Source organism: Puma concolor, chromosome D4 (assembly GCF_028749965.1).
Source record: "Puma concolor isolate L17-30 chromosome D4, mPumCon1.1.hap2, whole genome shotgun sequence".
Lineage (NCBI taxonomy): Eukaryota > Metazoa > Chordata > Mammalia > Carnivora > Felidae > Puma > Puma concolor.
Genome location: NC_141679.1, coordinates 63,448,731 through 63,467,139, shown reverse-complemented (window position 1 = coordinate 63,467,139; position 18,409 = coordinate 63,448,731). Strand labels below are relative to the sequence as shown.

Genomic DNA, 18,409 nt, shown 5'->3' with positions numbered 1-18,409 from the left:
ACTCTAAGCATATAAAATACATTGCTGAATTTCACCTTCATAACAATCCCACAGGTTGGTATTATTTTTCCCATTGTCTAGATGCAGAAACTGAGGATCAGAAAGGTCAAGTAACCACCCCAGAATCACACTGTACTAAGTAGCTGAGCTAAGACTTGAACACTGGCCAATCTGACCACAGAGCTCATTTCTCATAACCTTCAAGATACACTGCCTTCTTCTGAAGCAGGCAAGGCAAGTATTACATTTTTACTATACACATGGAGATATTCTGATTCGCATTAAGGTAAACAACTTGTTTTAGTACTCACAAGTTGTATTAGTGAAAATTGAGCCTGAATGGTGACCAGGGGTGTCATTTAGACATTGGCACAAGAAGGTTCCAGGTGTGTCAGGTTTGCAATGTGACATCTGGAGAAGAACCTTATGAAACTACTCATTATCCAAAAGTATTAACATCCAAAGATAAATTCATAATAATGGAAAAAAAACAATTATTCACTGAAACTGGAATGAGGAATGAGGCATGAAAAAAATATATTATCTCTTTGCAAATATGGCCCAGTACTTTTACTATAAATTAAAATCTATGATAAATTGCAAATAAATTAGATGGACATCTGCAGCAGAGATTAAATAACCAAAGAAAAACTACACATTTGGGGAATTTTAAGAACATGGAAACCACCTAAGAGAGATGGCTTTCCTTGCAGATTGTTTAGTGGATCCATTTCTTATCTAAAATCTTTTTTTTTTTTTTTTTAACGTTTATTTATTTTTGAGACAGAGACAGAGCATGAACGGGGGAGGGTCAGAGAGAGAGGGAGACACAGAATCGGAAGCAGGCTCCAGGCTCTGGGCCATCATCAGCCCAGAGCCCGACGCGGGACTCAAACTCACGGACCGTGAGATCGTGACCTGAGCTGAAGTCGGACACTTAACCGACTGAGCCACCCAGGCGCCCCTAAAATCTTTTAAAGAACAATTGTGATGGCTCCCACTCACTAGCTCCTTTTGAATATGAAGGATTTTCTCAGAACTAGACGGTGAGGACAGGTACCTCCAGCAGTTAATACAGAAAATGCCATTGTCATAATGTCAGATACATAAGGACACCGCAACTCAGGGACTATAATACAGATATATAATGTCTACATACAAATTTATCAAGTTGTGAATACAAGTCTGAAACTTGTAACCATAACATATAGCAAATCAGAATGGAAAGGGAGGCCTTCATAAATATTAATTTCCTCATCTTTAAAAACGGCTTAGGTGTCTATATATCTCAAGATCAGCTTCGTATTTAAAATGAACAGTGAAAAGAGGGGCACCTTGGTGGCTCAGTCGGTTAAGCATCCGACTTTGGCTCAGGTCATGATTTCACAAAGAACTTGAGTTCAAGCCCTGCATTGGGCTCTGTGCTGACAGCTTGGAGCCTGGAGCCTGCTTCAGATTGATTCTGTGTCTCTCTGGAGCCTGCTTCGGATTCTGTGTCTCCCTTTCTCTCTGCCCCTCCCCTGCTCATGCTCTGTTTCTCTCTCTCTCAAAAATGAATAAACATCAAAAAAAATTTTAATGAACAGTGAAAAGAATGTAAATAATATATAAATATAAATAAATTAACATTTTGTTTCTTAAAAATTGTATATAAAGGAAAACACTTGTTAAATTACTGGAGATCTTGCTATTTAAAATAAACCTGTGGCTTCTCCCTTCCCTTTTATAAAGTGAAAATAACTTAATGTTCTTCAGTCCCTGTTGTTTTATTTTTTTTTTAATTTTTTTTTCCACGTTTTTTTATTTATTTTTGGGACAGAGAGAGACAGAGCATGAACGGGGGAGGGGCAGAGAGAGAGGGAGACACAGAATTGGAAACAGGCTCCAGGCTCTGAGCCATCAGCCCAGAGCCTGACGCGGGGCTCGAACTCACGGACCGCGAGATCGTGACCTGGCTGAAGTCGGACGCTTAACCGACTGCGCCACCCAGGCGCCCCATTATTTTTAATTTTAACTTACGTTTTTCTTTTATTTTAAATATTTCTATTTCTTCAACAAAGGCTTTGAAGTCCAATAAATAAAGTGTATTAACTGAGAAAAGTCTTCCTGAAACACAAACTTTCCTGCTTTGCAAGGGGAGTTACCCTTTCTGTGACCACAGCATGAATAAAGACACACTTGGACATTCAGCAACACTGAGCCAGGAAGTTGCCCACATCTCATAAACCACTATGAGTCACCACAACTTCAGAACAAGACAGAGAAATAGCAAGTGTCAACAGTTAAGAACGAAATCTCCTATCTATGGTGAGAGATGCTTTCATGTAGGGAGCAAAGGCAGTCTTGCCAACCAGTGGACATCCCAAATTCCCAGCCTCTCCTCTCCACACCTGTAGCATCTCCTGACCAATGGAGAAGCATAATTTTATCCTATACACCTCCCTTCACAGGTTATTATTTCTGCTCTTTCCCATTCCTGTTGATTGTATCATGTATGTAAGACTTTCTTCTATCCCCAATAGTGAGTCTCTTGGCAAAGCTAAAGGCTTTTCTTTAGTTGTCTCTTGAGACATATAGAAACTGGGAGTTGGGAAAGCTCTGTTTAGAAGAGCCAAAGCAGACCTAGGTGCTCTCCATACCTTGGGTTGGACCATGGCCCCTGAAGCAGGCAAATGGGCCCAGAGTGTCCATGTGTCAGAACAAAGCCTTATCTTCCTTCCAGCAAGGAAGCTTTCAAAACCCAGCCAGTACAGTAGCTGTTCACCAGACCAAAGTAAATGTCCAGCTTCAACTTCATATGTATGTATGTAGGAGGATAATTTTCACATTTTACTGTGTACTTTCGTCTGGGTGAATAAAATCTCTTCTAGAAAAGAAGGTTGGGGGAAAGGCTTTTATTTTCAGAAATTCTTAAAGGGTAAAATCTACCCACACAGCCTAGAGAAGGAAATCAATCAATCCGACACCAGAGCTAAGATTTCACTATATAGTAAGTGTGAGCTGGGAGGGAAGCATGGCAGGGATTCACTTGCCTCCTACATGGTCTCACTGGGAGCCAAGACTGCATTTCATAGTAGGACACTCCAGGCAGCCCTCTGTTCTGCCTCTGAACACAAGAAGTCTAACCCAGGAAGCAAGACACATCATTCTACAGCACCTTCCTGAGCTGCAGTTTATAAAATGGAATTAGTGTTTTTTTCTAACTGTATAACATTGACTAAATGTTAATGAGTATTATTATTATCTGGAATAAATACACTAGAACTTAAAAAGGAAATGTGCCAAGTTGTATGGTGCATTGTGAAGACTGGACCTAAATTTAGAAGACCTGGGCTCTTGCACTGCTATATACTACCATGTTCCCAGTGTTCTCTCTGGTTCTCAGTTTCCTCGTCTGTAAAACAAAGTGATTCAAAGTTGTGAATTGGCAGTCCTTGGAATGACTGCCCTGTTTCTCAAAAGTTTAATTTAATCATATTTAAATGGAGGACATGCTGTCCAGGCGGCCAGAGCCCCATCACTTTTTTTTCTCATAACTGATCCTCCTTTACACATTTATGAAACCAACCTAGCCCTGAAAAATTTGGGCTAGAAATGCTAAAATCTCAAAGAATATTTCCCAGTCTTAAAAAAAAAGAAAAAAAAAAAAAACTACAGTGTTTTCACCCAAGCAGCCACAGCTAGTATTTCCTTGTTCCCTCCCTATTTGAATATCTCAGCTTGAGCTACATTTTGAAAATGAAGAGATAAAGGCAGTCCAGCACGAGGAAGGAAAGTATTGTAAAGTATGACACTGGGACGTGTCATGCCACATCATGGAGATGTAAGCAGTCGTGCATGACTATACAGAAGAGTGTAGGGGGAGAAGTAAAGGGAACAGAAAAATTGAGGTGAGATGCTTAGCAAGAGGTCAACACTGAAAAGAGTTGTGAGCTAGGCTGAAAACCCTGAACTCTGTCCCAAAAACTCAAAAGAGATGGTGGGGGGAAGGGGAGAGGGAGGTCACTGAAGGTTTTTAACCTATTGGATTTCTATTTTAAGCCTCTCTACTCGAGAGGCTGCATGGAAGACAGACAAGTACTTTCCCCCACCAGCATAAAGTACTTTCCCCATTAGTAAAATAAGTTGTGTAGAACAAGGGTTCACACTGCTGGCTGCATATTAGAATCACCTGAGAAACTTGTAAAAGCACTGCTAACCTAGCCTGATGCTAAGAGATTTTTATTTAGTTGAGGGGGTAGAAACAGGTACGATATTTTTTCTTAAATGCTAAAACCTTAAAGATTCTTCTCGCTCTGAAATTCTATCAACTGTATCAAAGGAGGTTCTTACCATTCAAAGTGAAGCGTGGTAAAAGCCACTTCCTTTATATCCTCAGACCCCAAATCTGGAACAACGTTTGGAAAGTACCTCCAAACAACTTATATCACTCTTCTTCTTTAAATTGGTTTAATCCTTGAGCGTATCAAGCTTCTCTCTGAAAAAGCACAGGATTATTTCAGAGAATGATTTCAAACTCCTATTTTAGAATTTCACACTGTTAAATCATTTAGAAGTGAAAGAATACCAGCACCTCCCAAATAAACGGAAAACTAAAATGAAATATAACAAAGTCTATTCACATCTTATAAGGGATTGTTTTTAATCAATCAGTCAATGAGAATATACATAAAACCTGAGTCTGTGTAATATTTCCCAAAATGAGTTACTCCAGCCTGGTAGGAAAGCAGCTCTCTACTCATTTTCTGCCTCTCTCTTCCCCTAGCTTGAACCTGAAGACATTTGCTTGTTTGCTTGCTTGCCAGTTTTCAAAGCTATTGAGCACTTCCTATGAGCCAAGCATTGTGCCAAGGACTTTACAAATATACATCACCATTTTATTAATGTAGAAACTGAAAAGAGGAAAAATAACTCCCTCAACAACACAGAGCTGGTAAGAAGCAATGCTAGAATTTGAACCCAAGTTCATCCTCCCAAACCCATGTGCTTCACCATCACCCTGCAGAGTACGGCCATTCCTCCCTACTCTCTAATGACATCTTGCCATCTACCCACACCCCCACACCCTCCCTGACCTGTGGATGATTCCACTTTGAGTTCACTCAAAGGATGTGAAGAGGTAAATTAAGAATAGACACACATATAACCCAGATCATCTGATCCTCTCTCAGGGGGTGATCCCTCAGAATGCTGAAGCAGGGTGCCCTCTGCTGTTAAAGATGATGTAGATGTGGGTTAAGAACCGAGGGCCAGGAAGATTCAGAGGGCCTCCTTATAATAAGGAGACCAAAGCTTGAGATGAATTTGTCCCTTATAAACAAACAACTGTACCTCCTGCTCACAAAGAAAACGCTTCTGCTCCATGGGTCTATCCCCAAAAAAAGCCTTCAACTAAAAGAAGCAAGACTTCCATGTCAGTTTTCAAAATTTTGTCCAAATTCAAGGCACAGAATCATTACAGTGGTCCTGAAATCAGCCTCCAGTCCTCTGGTTTGATGTTATTTTCCTGTGTTCAGGCTGTTCACATTAAACGGAAGCTGTGACCTCTATGGCTACCGCCCTCTTCTAAGTGCGATTGTGAGAAGGAATGTCTCCTTATATTAGCCATTAAAATGATGCTGAACTTGCTGCTAAAAATCCACAGCCTTGGATGCTTTCTTTCTTTACTCAGAAATTATAAAACATTTAGGGACCCCTGGGGCAAGTTAATCATAAAATATTCAGCAACATCTGTGCCCTATTATTTACTGACAGACTAAACCCAGAAAATATGGCGCCTGTATCGCCGGCTGCCCTTCATCACGTGGGCGCGCACACAGTGGCTGGAGGCGCTGTTCTGCAGTCCTTTGCCTCTTTCTCACTCAGCCCTTCTCCCCAGCACCTCAGTCATGGGCTACCAGTACAAGCCGAAGATTAGAGTCTCCCCAGGCAAAGCAATTTCTAACAAATGGCTCCCGGTCCTGCCGGGATAGGGCTGTGTGCCTCGCCTCAGGAATTTACCCAGGTGAGTGGCAGGAAGATTCGGTCACAGCCTGTGGAGGGAACTGCAGTGACCCCGGTGAGAGCGCCCCCTGGAGTCTGTGCACACGCACGCACATGCGCAAGCTTCAGGCTGCTCTGCCCCAGAAACAGAATCCCATAGGAAGGGTTACAGACTAGAGGTTAAGGCACTTGCATTCTGTCAAGCAGTCAATAAACGCACAATCAACACCTTCTCTGTGCCGGGTGCAGTGCTGGGCTCTGGCTTCTGGTCCTGACTGTGCTGCCTTGTGACCCTAATACCGTGATCCTCAGTGTGGGTTTCAGGATGGAGGGTGAGGGGAACAAGATAGCCACGTGGAGCGCTGTTGTAAACTACACGGCCCTTCTTATTACCAAATTCTGATAAACAGCTCCCCTCTCCACCACACTCCCCTCCCATTCCCAGCTGCATTTTTATTTTGGAAAAAGCTCCTCACAGTATATAGCTGGTCCCTTCAAGAACTATGAATTAGATCCTTTGTAAGCAGAGTGACCATACATACACCCAATTTGTCCAGGACAGTTCCAATTGACATCTGTTCTCCTATTTTATTAATAACATCCTTTTTCCCTCTCAGAGGTGTCCCAGTTTAGGAATGTACTTTATATGGTCACCCTTTATAAGGGCCTTTCCAGATTTAATGTGACTTTCACACACCCATACCAAAGATTTCAGGGCTTCTAGAAACTTCCCCACAAAAATCTCCCTAACTATATTTTAAGAGTCCCAACTGAGAAGTCTCATCACATTGTGTTTCTATCAGACAACATTGCTATAGACCCTTGCTGCTTAAAGTGTCCTTCACAGACCAACAACTTGAATATCACCTGGAAGCTATTAGAAAACAGGATCTCAGGCCCCATCACAGGTCCACTGAATTAGAATCTGCAGTTAAACAATATCCCCAGGTGATTCATCTCTACACTGAAGTTTGAAAAGTACATAGGACTGGAATAGACATTTTTCCAAAGAAGACATACAGATGGTAAACAGACACTTGAAGAGATGCTCAACATCACTCATCATCATGGAAATACAAGTCAAAACCACAATGAGATATCACCTTACACCTGTCAGAATGGATAGACTCAAAAAGAAATAACACGTGTTGGTGAGAAAGGAGAAAAAAGAAAATGGGAGAAAAAGGAACCCTCATGCACTGCTGGTGGGAATGTAAACTGGTGCAGCTACTGTGGAAAATAATATGGAAGTTCCTCAAAAAATAAAAATAGAAATACCATATGATCCAGAAGTACTATATAATACCAATTCTACTATTTACCCAAAGAAAACAAAAACACTAATTCAAAAAGATATATGCACCCCTATATGTATTGCAGCATTATTTACAATAGCCAAGACCTGGAAGCAACCCAAGTGTCCACTGATAGATGAATGGATAAAGAAAATGTAATATATGTGTACACACACACACACGTATATATTACTCAGCCATTTAAAAAAAAATGAGATCTTGCCATTTGCAACAACATGGATGGACCTAGAGAATATTATGCTAAGTGAAATAAGTGTGACAAATACCATATGATTTCACTTATATGTGGAACCTAAAAAACAACATGAACAAACAAAGCAGAAATAGACCCATAAATACAGAGAACTGATGGCTGCCAGAGGGGAGTGGGATGGGGAGTGGGGGATGGGGAAAATGGGTGAAGGTGAGTGGGAAATACAGGCTTCCAGTTATGGAATGAAAAAGTCGTGAGGATGAAGGGTACAGCATAGAGAATATAGTTAGTGGTACTATAATAGCTTTGAATGTTGACAGATGGTAGCTACATTTCTGGTGAGCACAGGATAATGTTTAGAATTGTCAAATCACTGTGCTGTACACCGGAAACTAATGTAACATTGTGTGTCAACTACAATTTTAAAAATCTCATTACATTAAAAAATTTTTGAAAAGCACAGTTCAGGGGTCAAATTTTTTTCTTTAAAAGGCTGGATCATGTGGTGCTGAGTGGTTCAGTCAGTTAAGTGGTTGATTCTGGATTTCCACTCAGGTCTGAGCTCACAATTCCTGAGTGTCGGGCTCTGCGCTCAAGGAGCCTGCTTCAGATCCTCTGACTCCCTCTTCTGGCTCTCCCCCACTTGTGCACATGTGCGCACGCGCGCTCTCTCTCTCTCAAAAATAAACGTTAAAAAAAATTTTTTTAATAAAAGGCTGGATCGTAAATAATTCAGGCTTTATGGGTGATACAGTCTCTATCACAACTGCTAAACTCTGTCATTGTATTATATATAAGTGAATGTGTGTGGCTGTGTTCCCTTGAAACTATTTACTGGAGCACCTGGGTGGCTCAGTCGGTTGAGCCACCGGCTTCGGCTCAGGTCATGATCTCACGTTGGGCTCTGTGCTGACAGCACAGAGCCTGCCTCTGATTCTGTGTCTCCCTCTCTCTCTGTTCCTCCCCCACTTGTGCTCTGTCTCTCTGTCTCTGTCTTTCTCTCTCTCAAAAATAAATAAACATTAAAAAAAATTTTTTAAAAAGAAACTATTTGCTGAAACAGGCCATATATTTACTATGGGCTAGACCAGTGGTTTCTCAAATGTTAGTATTCATTAGCACCACTCTGGGAACCTGTTAAAACTTGCTTGCTCATCCTTGCCCTCAGTTTCTGATCAGGTTTAAGCAAGGGTCTGGGAATTTGCATTTCAAGCAAGCTTCCAGGTGATGCCAAAGCTGCTGGACCAGAGACCACAACTTGAGAATCACGACTCTAGAGTTGTGATTTTCAACTCTAGCTGTATGTTAGAGTTATTCAGGAGTCTTTTGAAAAATACCCAAGCCTGGGTCTCACTCCAGACCAATCAAATCACAGTCTCTAAGGGTGGGCCCTGGCAGCATTGATACTTTTTAAAAGCTCCCTAGGTAATTTGAAAGTGCACATTACAAAATTACCTTCTATTCCCTAAATGACAATGGCAAAGCATTAGGAAGACAGAAATGTTAATGAACCAATTTACAATTATCTGTGAAAAACCTGCACCTTAACACACAAAGACAAGAATTTTACAAGGGGATTTCTTCTTAAGACTCTCAAATTGGTAAAACCTACAATGTGACTAAGCACAATTTAACACTTTCAGGTTGTTTGGGGAGGTTTTTTTTTATTATTATTTATTTTTAGCGGGGAGGGGCAGAGAGAGGGAGACAGAGAATCCCAAGCAGGCTTTGTGCTGCAGGGCTCAATCTCACAAAGCTTGAGATCATGACCTGAGCAGAAATGAAAAGTTGTATGCTCAATGGACTGAGCCACTCAGGCACCCCTGGGGAGTTATTTTTAAGTGAACAGAAAGAAACATAGGTTATCAGGATTTCCTTCCCATGCTGTTATGGTATTCCATTTCACAAATAAACAACAGCAAGTACCAAGACTTGACTCCTAGTTCTGAGCTTGCAAGTCAACCAGCTGTGTGACCTTGGATAAGTCTCTTGAGCGTGTGCTTTCTTGACTGTAAAATGAGAGGGTTTGGCTTGTGTCCCCTCCTGCTCTACATGTTTTTGCTAAAGCAAAAAACATGATTTGCATTTTATGAATCACGACTTTCTGTAAACATTTCAAGATTTTTCTCTCTGGCAGTAGCAGCGGGTATTGTATCCATAGGATCAGGCCAAGAGTGAAAGCAACTGCTTATACAGAGATGCCCTGCATGTGATTTTTGTTTATGGGGTAGCAAATCCTGAGCACCATGGAACTTGCCATCTTGGTGGACCACCCTTAGAAATCAGAATCATGGCCAGGGTCAGTATCAGGTGGAGATTTCACCAACTGTGCCAAGCTCTCACCTACTTTGAATAGTGATATTGATGCATGGGAAGAAAGGAGAATGAATAATCTTAACCATGGACAAAGAGAATAAAAACTGTCTTAGGATATAGGAGGCTTTATCCTTGGGCTGAGGAAAGAACAGAACAGATGCAAGAGAAGTCAACAGAGATATCTCAGCAACTGTATGAGAATAGCGGTCACGTGGGAAATGACAATTGCTACATTCAGTGGGAGAGAGAATAACAACACTCATGTGAACCAGAGGAAAATAGAAAGAAAGGCGGTAGTCATATGTATGACTTCCTGCATCTATGTTTCAGGGCTAAGTCTCTTGAAAATAGTCCAAATGCCCTTAGAAAGTCGTATAAGTGCACAGTAATAAGATCAATTCTGATGCTTTGGGAAAACCCAGTGAACAAAGGTGCCCCTGCTACTAGACAGACAGACTTTGGACATTAGGAGTCATAATTTCTATATGGGCTTTTAAGGAAGACATTTTATTAACTTACTTCACTAGATGTCCTTTCAACTGAATAGTCTTTTCTGTATCATACACAATGGGAACCAGTTTTCCAATTAGATATTTAACTTTTACTACTCTAAATAATCTCAATTTAACAAGGAATTAATTAAATGGATATAGTGAAAAGCAAGTGGAATGATCACTAACAGCAATCTTGTAATTCCATCTTTTATCAACAACGTGTGAATCAGTGTAGGTTAAGCCAGTCTCTTTCTTCCCATGAAGTCCTCTCTGGATTCATAAAGTAGAAACTTTCACCAACACATCCACCCTCTTGAGGAACTTCCATCAACAACTCCACCCTCTTGCTCTTCGGGAAGAGAGGAGAAGCAACTTATCTGATTGTTGAAATTGGGATAAAATGCATAGCTCATGCATATCTTTGGTTGAGTCTCGAGAACTAAAATAAGATTCTAAAAACTGAAAAGTTATGGATTTGGCTGAATATTACTAAGCATTCCTATTACAATAGGGAGGAAATCTGAAAAAGATATGAAAGTGACAGTTACTGAAGAAAACAAGCATTACATGTTTATTCTCCAATAAAGTACATATTAGATTAGCACTTTTTTCTTTTTAATCTGAAATGTGATACTATCTTGTACATTAATCTCCCACTTTTTTTCCCACATAATATTATATCATTGGAATCCATACAGTTCAAAATATGTAAATCTGGTTTACTCTTTTTAATTTTGGTATAACAGTTTATAGTAAAGATTATTATAATCAATCCAACTATTCTCCTATTAATGTTCATTCAAGTTGTTTCCAGCTTGGGGGGTTTTTTTTGCCAGTACAAACAACACTAAATAAATATCCTTATTCATATATCCTTAAACACTTGCACTTCTGTTCTTTATTATAAATTACAAAAAGGGATTACAAGATCAAATGATATCATGTATTTTACATCTTCACAGATATTGCCAGATGCTTTCCCATCAACTTCTAGCAATTCAAATTTCACCCAGCAATGTACAACTACCCATTTTGTATTTTCACCAACACTTAGTGTTTCCAAAGTTTCCCATTTTTACCACACTAATTGTTTCTTATTTCCCTGAGTACGGGTGAAATAAGCATCTTTTCATGTCTTTACTAGCTATCTGTATTCTGTGAATTATCTGTGCATATACTTTGTCCATTTTTATTAGGTCATTTGCCTTATTCTTATCCATTTATAGAAAGCCTTTGTTTATCAAGCTTCTTAAATTTTGTCCATCATAGATGTTGAAATATTTTTTCCTTTTTGTCTTCTATCCTTTGCTTTCATTTATGTTATACTTAAACATACAAATGTTGATGTTTTTTGAAATTAGTCTCTTATTGCAATTGGGTTTCCTGTTAGGAAGTTCTCTCTACCCATGGTTATGAAAATATGCTCCTAAATTTCATTATTCTATATTTCTACACTGAAATCTTTATATATACGTGTGTGTGTGTGTGTGTGTGTGTGTGTAAATCATAAATTTATAGTACCTGACTTCAGAGCAATTTGGCAAGGTATCAAGTTCTTTTAAATATATATAAACTATGGGGTGCTTGTGTGGCTCAGTCGGTTAAGCGACATGGCTCAGGTCAGGATCTCACCATTCATAGTTTGAAATCTGCGTCGGGCTCTGTGCTGACAGCTTGGAGCCTGGAGCCCACTTCAGATTCTGTGTCTCCCTCTCTCTCTACCTGCCCATGCTTGCACTGTGTGTGTGTGTCTCTCTCTCAAAAATAAACATTTTTTAAAAAGCATATATAAATATATATATATATATATATATATATATATATATGCAATTTAATTTCTAAGAATCTGTGCTAAGGAAATAACTCATGTGCCCAAATATTTCTGTACCACAATAGTCACAGGAAAGAGGTAATCTAAAATGTCCAAAATCAGGAGATAGGTAAAATAAACTGTGCTATTTATAATAGATTTTATAATAGAATTTTATACAGATCTTAAAATTTGGTTCATAAATATTTTACAACTCCTTTGTAATATATAGCAAATATATATTAAGTGAAACGAAGTATAAAATACCAAATATCATTTGACTACATTTTTGCACAAAGATAAAGTAAAAGATCAGAGGGATATATACCAAAATGTTCTATTCTTAAAAGAGTGGTTTGCTCCTTGTCCACATTCATTATTTAATCCTCTGCAAGATTTGGGGTTGAGATTGTAGGTCATGTTATTTTTATTGTCTCTGTTTCCTTTTTTCTCTACAATTAGCATATGTTGCTTTTGTACTTAAAAAAAAACACCAAAAAAAAAAAAAGATTACAATAATTTCAAAAGTAAAAAGAGTGAGCCTCCAAACCCAGTATGTATTTTGGTCATATGTTTCTTCTCAATCTGCTTCAAAACAGTCGTATTTCAGTTGATTGCTACTTCTCTTCTCTTTTCCCTGGTGCAGATATCATGTGGACACACGGCAGATTTATAATTACTCATCCTCTGTTCAACACGTCTATTATTTTCATCATGGCTCTAGTAGGTGTGTGTCATGTGGGCAACCATGGAAAAACAATGAAGCAGCGCACCAACACTGCTGCAGAGTCAAACAGGAAATAAAAGGCTAAGTTGAGAAGAGGCATCATTTGTAGCCGGTATATCCAGAATTTCAGCTTTTGTGTAGAGAGAAAAATTAGGGGAAAATTGGAATTGCATTTACTGTCCATACGTTAGAATAAACAAAGAGAGCTTGTCTGCTCACCTACTCCCTCCCACCGCAATACAATTTGTGCTATCATTTTATACATTTGCTTTGCTTATGCAGAAAATAAAAGAGACATGATGTTTCTTGTTCTGTTTCCTCTCTATCTCAGTAATGTAACTTCAGCCCTATCAACTGGCCCTATTTGACCAGTGCCTAGAACCACAGGCTTCTCTTAAACCTTGAGGCAAAAGCACAATTCATTAGGTTCTGTTGTCCTCTCCTGAAGTCAATTATTCTACTGGGAAAGAGTAGTTTGCTCCTAGATCCCATTCACTCTTTAGTCATCCATAGAATCAAAGCATGTTGGAACTCAAAGGGTCTTAGATAATAATAGCTATCATTTAGAGTGCTTACTACATATTCAGTATTCTGAGAGTCATACATAAAAATTAACACACTTAATCCTGACCACTCTCAAGTAGGTTCTATCTTCATTACAAAGATCAGAGAAATGAGGCACAGAGAGGTTAGATTAAATTGCCTGTGTCACACAAAAAAATATTCTAGGGGGCGCCTGGGTGGCGCAGTTGGTTAAGCGTCCGACTTCAGCCAGGTCACGATCTCGCGGTCCATGAGTTCGAGCCCCGCATCAGGCTCTGGGCTGATGGCTCAGAGCCTGGAGCCTGTTTCCGATTCTGTGTCTCCCTCTCTCTCTGCCCCTCCCCCTTTCATGCTCTGTCTCTCTCTGTCCCAAAAATAAATAAACGTTGAAAAAAAAAATTTAAAAATATTCTAGGATTGGAACACATGTTGTCTGGCACCGAAGTCCCCTTAACCCCCATACTCTGCTTCCCCATCATCATTTGTACATCAGGTCCTCATGGAGATTACCAAGTAGCATTCTCACTGTGGAAAAATTAGAAAGCACGGAATACAGAAGCAATCCATCATTCATGTATCTGTCTTTTATTTTCATTTATGGTGTTTCTGACATAAGGGAAAAATTTACTCTTTATGTACCATACCTTTCCATTGTATATTTTCTGCCTGTGGTGGCATACTTAGATTTCATGCCTCTAGTTGATATATGGATATAGATAGTCACCTATATGTACTTTAGTTTTTCTACATTTATTTACTTATTCTATATCCTATTTATTTCACTCCTTTTGAAACATTTATATCTCTAATTCAAGTAGAATTTACTTTGATGTGGTATGACGTAACATTTCCAAAATTGTTTAATCAATGTCTAGCCTGATTTATGACACATTCAATCTTTTCTTGCTGATTTTAAATGTAACCTTTACCACATGAATATATTTCAGGACTCTTCCTCCTATTCCATCAATATGTGTCTCATTAGGACTTTTTATTTTCCATATTCTAACTTTTAATGCATTTTAATATTTTATTGGGGGACAACCATGTAAATTATCATTCCTTTATAAAATTTTCCTCAATATTTGGAAAATAATTGTTATCACTTAATATAACTTCTCATTCAAGCAATCCCTATCAAAATAACACCAGCATTCTTCACAGAGCTAGAAAAAACAATCCTAAAATTTGTATGGAACCAGAAAAGATCCCAAATAGCCAAAACAATCTTGAAAAAGAAAACCAAAGCTAGAGGCATCACAATCCCAAACTTCAAGATGTATTACAAAGCTGTAATCATCAAGATAGTATGGTACTGGCACAAAAACAGACTCAGATCAATGAAACATATTAGAGAACCCAGAAATGGACCCACAGACATACGGCCAACTAATCTTTGACAAAGCAGGAAAGAATATACAGTGGAATAAAGACAGTCTCTTCAGCAAATGGTGCTGGGAAAACTGGACAGCAACATGAAGAAAAATGAACCTAGACCACTTTCTTACACCATACACAAAAATAAACTCAAAATGGATGAAGGACCTAAATGTAAGACAGGAAGCCATCAAAATCCTAGAGGAGAAAGCAGGCAAAAACCTCTTTGACCTCAGCCGCAGCAACTTCTTACTCAACACATCTCTGGAGGCAAAGGAAACAAAAGCAAAAATGAACTATTGGGACCTCATCAAAATAAAAACCTTCTGCACAGCGAAGGAAAAAATCAACAAAACTAAAAGGCAACCAACGGAATGGGAGAAGATATTTGCAAACTACCTATGAGATAAAGGGTTAGTATACAAAATCTACAAAGAAACTATCAAAGTCAACACCCCAAAAACACATAATCCAGTGAAGAAATGGGCAAAAGACATGAATAGACGCTTCTCCAAAGAAGACATCCAGGTGGCAAACAGACACATGAAAAATGCTCAACATCACTCATCATCAGGGAAATACAAATCAAAACTACAATGAGATATCTCACGCATGTCAAAATGGCTAACATTAACAACTAAGGCAACAACAGATGTTGGCAAGGATGCAGAGAAAGAGGATCCCTTTTACACTGCTGGTGGGAATGCAAACTGGTACAGCCACTCTGGAAAACTGTATGGAGGTTCCTCAGAAAACTGAAAATAGAACTACCCTACAACCCAGCAATTGCACTACTAGGTATTTACCCAAGGGATACAGGTGTGCTGTTTCGAAAAGGCACATGCACTCCAATGCTTATAGCAGCACTATCGACAATAGCCAAAGTATGGAAAGAGCCCAAATGTCCATCAATGGATGAATGGATAAAGAAGATGTGGATTATATATACAATGGAGCTAAATGGGTAAGAGGCTTAAGGAGTCTACTCCTGAAATCATTGTTGCACTATACGCTAACTTAAACAATTTAAACTAACTTAAACAATTGTAAATTAAACAATAAATTAATTTAAACACACACACACACACACACATATATGACTTCTCATTCAAGAATCTGGTGTGTCTGTGCATGTTTTCAAGCCTCCATTTCATGACCTTCAGAAAGAGCTTATTTAAAGGAAATGGTTTTAGGGGAGCCTGGGTGACTCAGTTGGTTGAGCATCTGAGTCGATTTCAGCTCAGGTCGTGATCTCAAGGTTTGTGGAACTGAGCCATGCATCATGCTTTGTGCTGACAGCTTGAAGCCTACTTAGGATTCTCTCTCTCCCTCTCTTTCTGCCCCTCCCCTGCTTGCACACATGTGCACTCTCTCTCAAAATAAATAAATAAACTTAATAAAGGACATGGCTTTATAGTGTTTTACAGATTATTAAACCATTCTTACTATGTTAAAAATCATATACTATATTGAATAAAAGTGGTGAAAGTGGGCATCCTTGTCTCATACCTGACTGTAGGGGAAAAGCTCTCAGTTTTTCACCATAGAGTATGATGTTGGTTGTGGATTTATCATATAAGGCCTTTATTATGTTAAGATATGTTCCCTCTAGACCTACTTTACAGAGGCTTTTTATCATCAATGGATGTTGTAGTTTGTCAAGTGCTTTTTTGCCTCTATTAAAATGATCATATGGTTTTTATCCTTTCTCTTATTGATGTGACACACCATATTGATTGTTTTGCAAATATTTTCTAAATGTTTATTTATTTATTTTGAGAAAGAGAGAAAGCACAAGCAGGGGAGGGACAAAGAGAGGAGAAGAGAGAGAATCACAAGCAAGCTCCACGCTGTCAGCGCAGACCCTGATCCGGGGCTCGATCTCATGAACCATGAGCAGAAATCAAGAAATCAACCAACTGAGACACCAGGTGCCCCAGATTGTTTTCCAAATATTAAACTACTTTGTATCCTGGGAATAACTCCCATCTCATTGCGGTATATGATTTTCTTTTTTTTTAATTTTCTTTAATATACTGTTAGATGTCCATTCTCACCACTGTTATTTAACGTAGAACTGAAAGTCCTAGCCACAGCAACCTGACAACAAAAAGAAAGAAAAAGCATCCAAATCAGCATGGAAGAAGCAAAACTTCCACTATTTGCAGATGACATGATACTATATATGGAACACCCTAAGGACTCCACCAAAAAAATACTAGAACTGATAAATGAATTCAGTAAAGTCACAGGATACAAAACCAATGTGCAGAAATCCACTGCATTCCTCTACACTAATAATGAAGCAGCAGAAAATGAAATTAAGAAAACAATCCCATTTACAATTGCACCAAAAACAATAAAACATCTAGGAATAAAGTTAACCAGAGAAGTGAAAGACCTGTACTCTGAAAACTATAAAACATTGATGAAAGAAATTCAAGACAACACAAAGAAATGGAAAGACATTCCATTTTCATGGGTTAAAAGAACAAATATTGTTATAAGTCTATACTATGCAAAGCAATCTACAGACTTAATGCAATTCCTATCAAAACACAAACAGCATTTTCACAGAATTAGACCAAACAATCCTAAAATTTGTACAGAACCACAAAAGACCTCAAATCGCCAAAGCAACCTTGAGAAAGAAAAACAAAACTAGAAGTATCACACTTCTAGATTTCAAGTTATATTACAAAGCAGTAGTAAATAAAACAGTATGATATTGGCATAAATACTGTCACATAGATCAATGGAATAGAACCTAAAACCCAGAAATAAACTCATAATTATATGGTCAATTAATCTTTGACAAAGGAGGAATGAATATACAATGGGAAAAAGACAGTCTCTTCAACAAATGATGTTGGAAAAAATGGACAGCCATATGCAAAAGAATGAAACTGGACCACTTTCTTACCCATACACAAAAATAAACTCAAAATGGATTAAAGACCTAAATGTAAGACCTGAAATCATAAGAATCCTTGAAGAGGGGCATCTGGGTGGCTCAGTTGGTTAAGTGTCTGACTTCAACTCAAGTCATAATCCCACAGTTCGTGAGTTCAAGCCCCATGTTGGGCTCTGTGCTGACAGCTTGGAGCCTGGAGCCTGCTTTGGATTCTATGTCTCCCTCTCTCTCTCTCTGTCCCTCCCCCACTTGTGCTCTGTCTCTCTCTCAAAAATAAATAGACATTAAAAAAATAAAAAAATAAATCCTTGAAAAGAGCACAGGCAATAATCTCTGACATTGGCTGTAGCAACATTTTTCTACGTGTCTCCTGAGGCAAGGGAAACAAAAGCAAAAATAAACTATTGGGCCCACATCAAAATAAAAAGCTTCTGCACAGCAAAGGAAACAATCAACAAAACAAAAAAGCAACCTACTAAATGGAAGAAGATATTTGCAAATGATATATCCAATAAAGGGTTAGGATCCAAAATATATAAAAAACTGATATAACTCAACACCCAAAAAATGAATAATCTGATTAAAAATGGCAGAAGACATGAACAGACATTTCACCGAAGAAGATATATAGGTGGCCAAAAGACACATGAAAAGATGGCCAACATCACTCATAACCAGGGAAATGCAGACCAAAACTACAATGAGATATCACCACCTCACACCTGTCGAATGACTAA

The 18,409-nt window shown here is 38.7% G+C and overlaps 1 long non-coding RNA gene across 1 annotated transcript in view; it reads right to left on the bottom strand.

Moving 5' to 3' along the window:
* The window catches only part of LOC147574940 (uncharacterized), an 86,388-nt gene that overhangs the window by 20,503 nt on the left and 47,476 nt on the right, over positions 1-18,409 (bottom strand). The window contains exon 2 of the long non-coding RNA XR_015243329.1: positions 4,333-4,477. This is a non-coding gene — a long non-coding RNA (uncharacterized LOC147574940). The remainder of the gene's footprint in view (positions 1-4,332; positions 4,478-18,409) is intronic.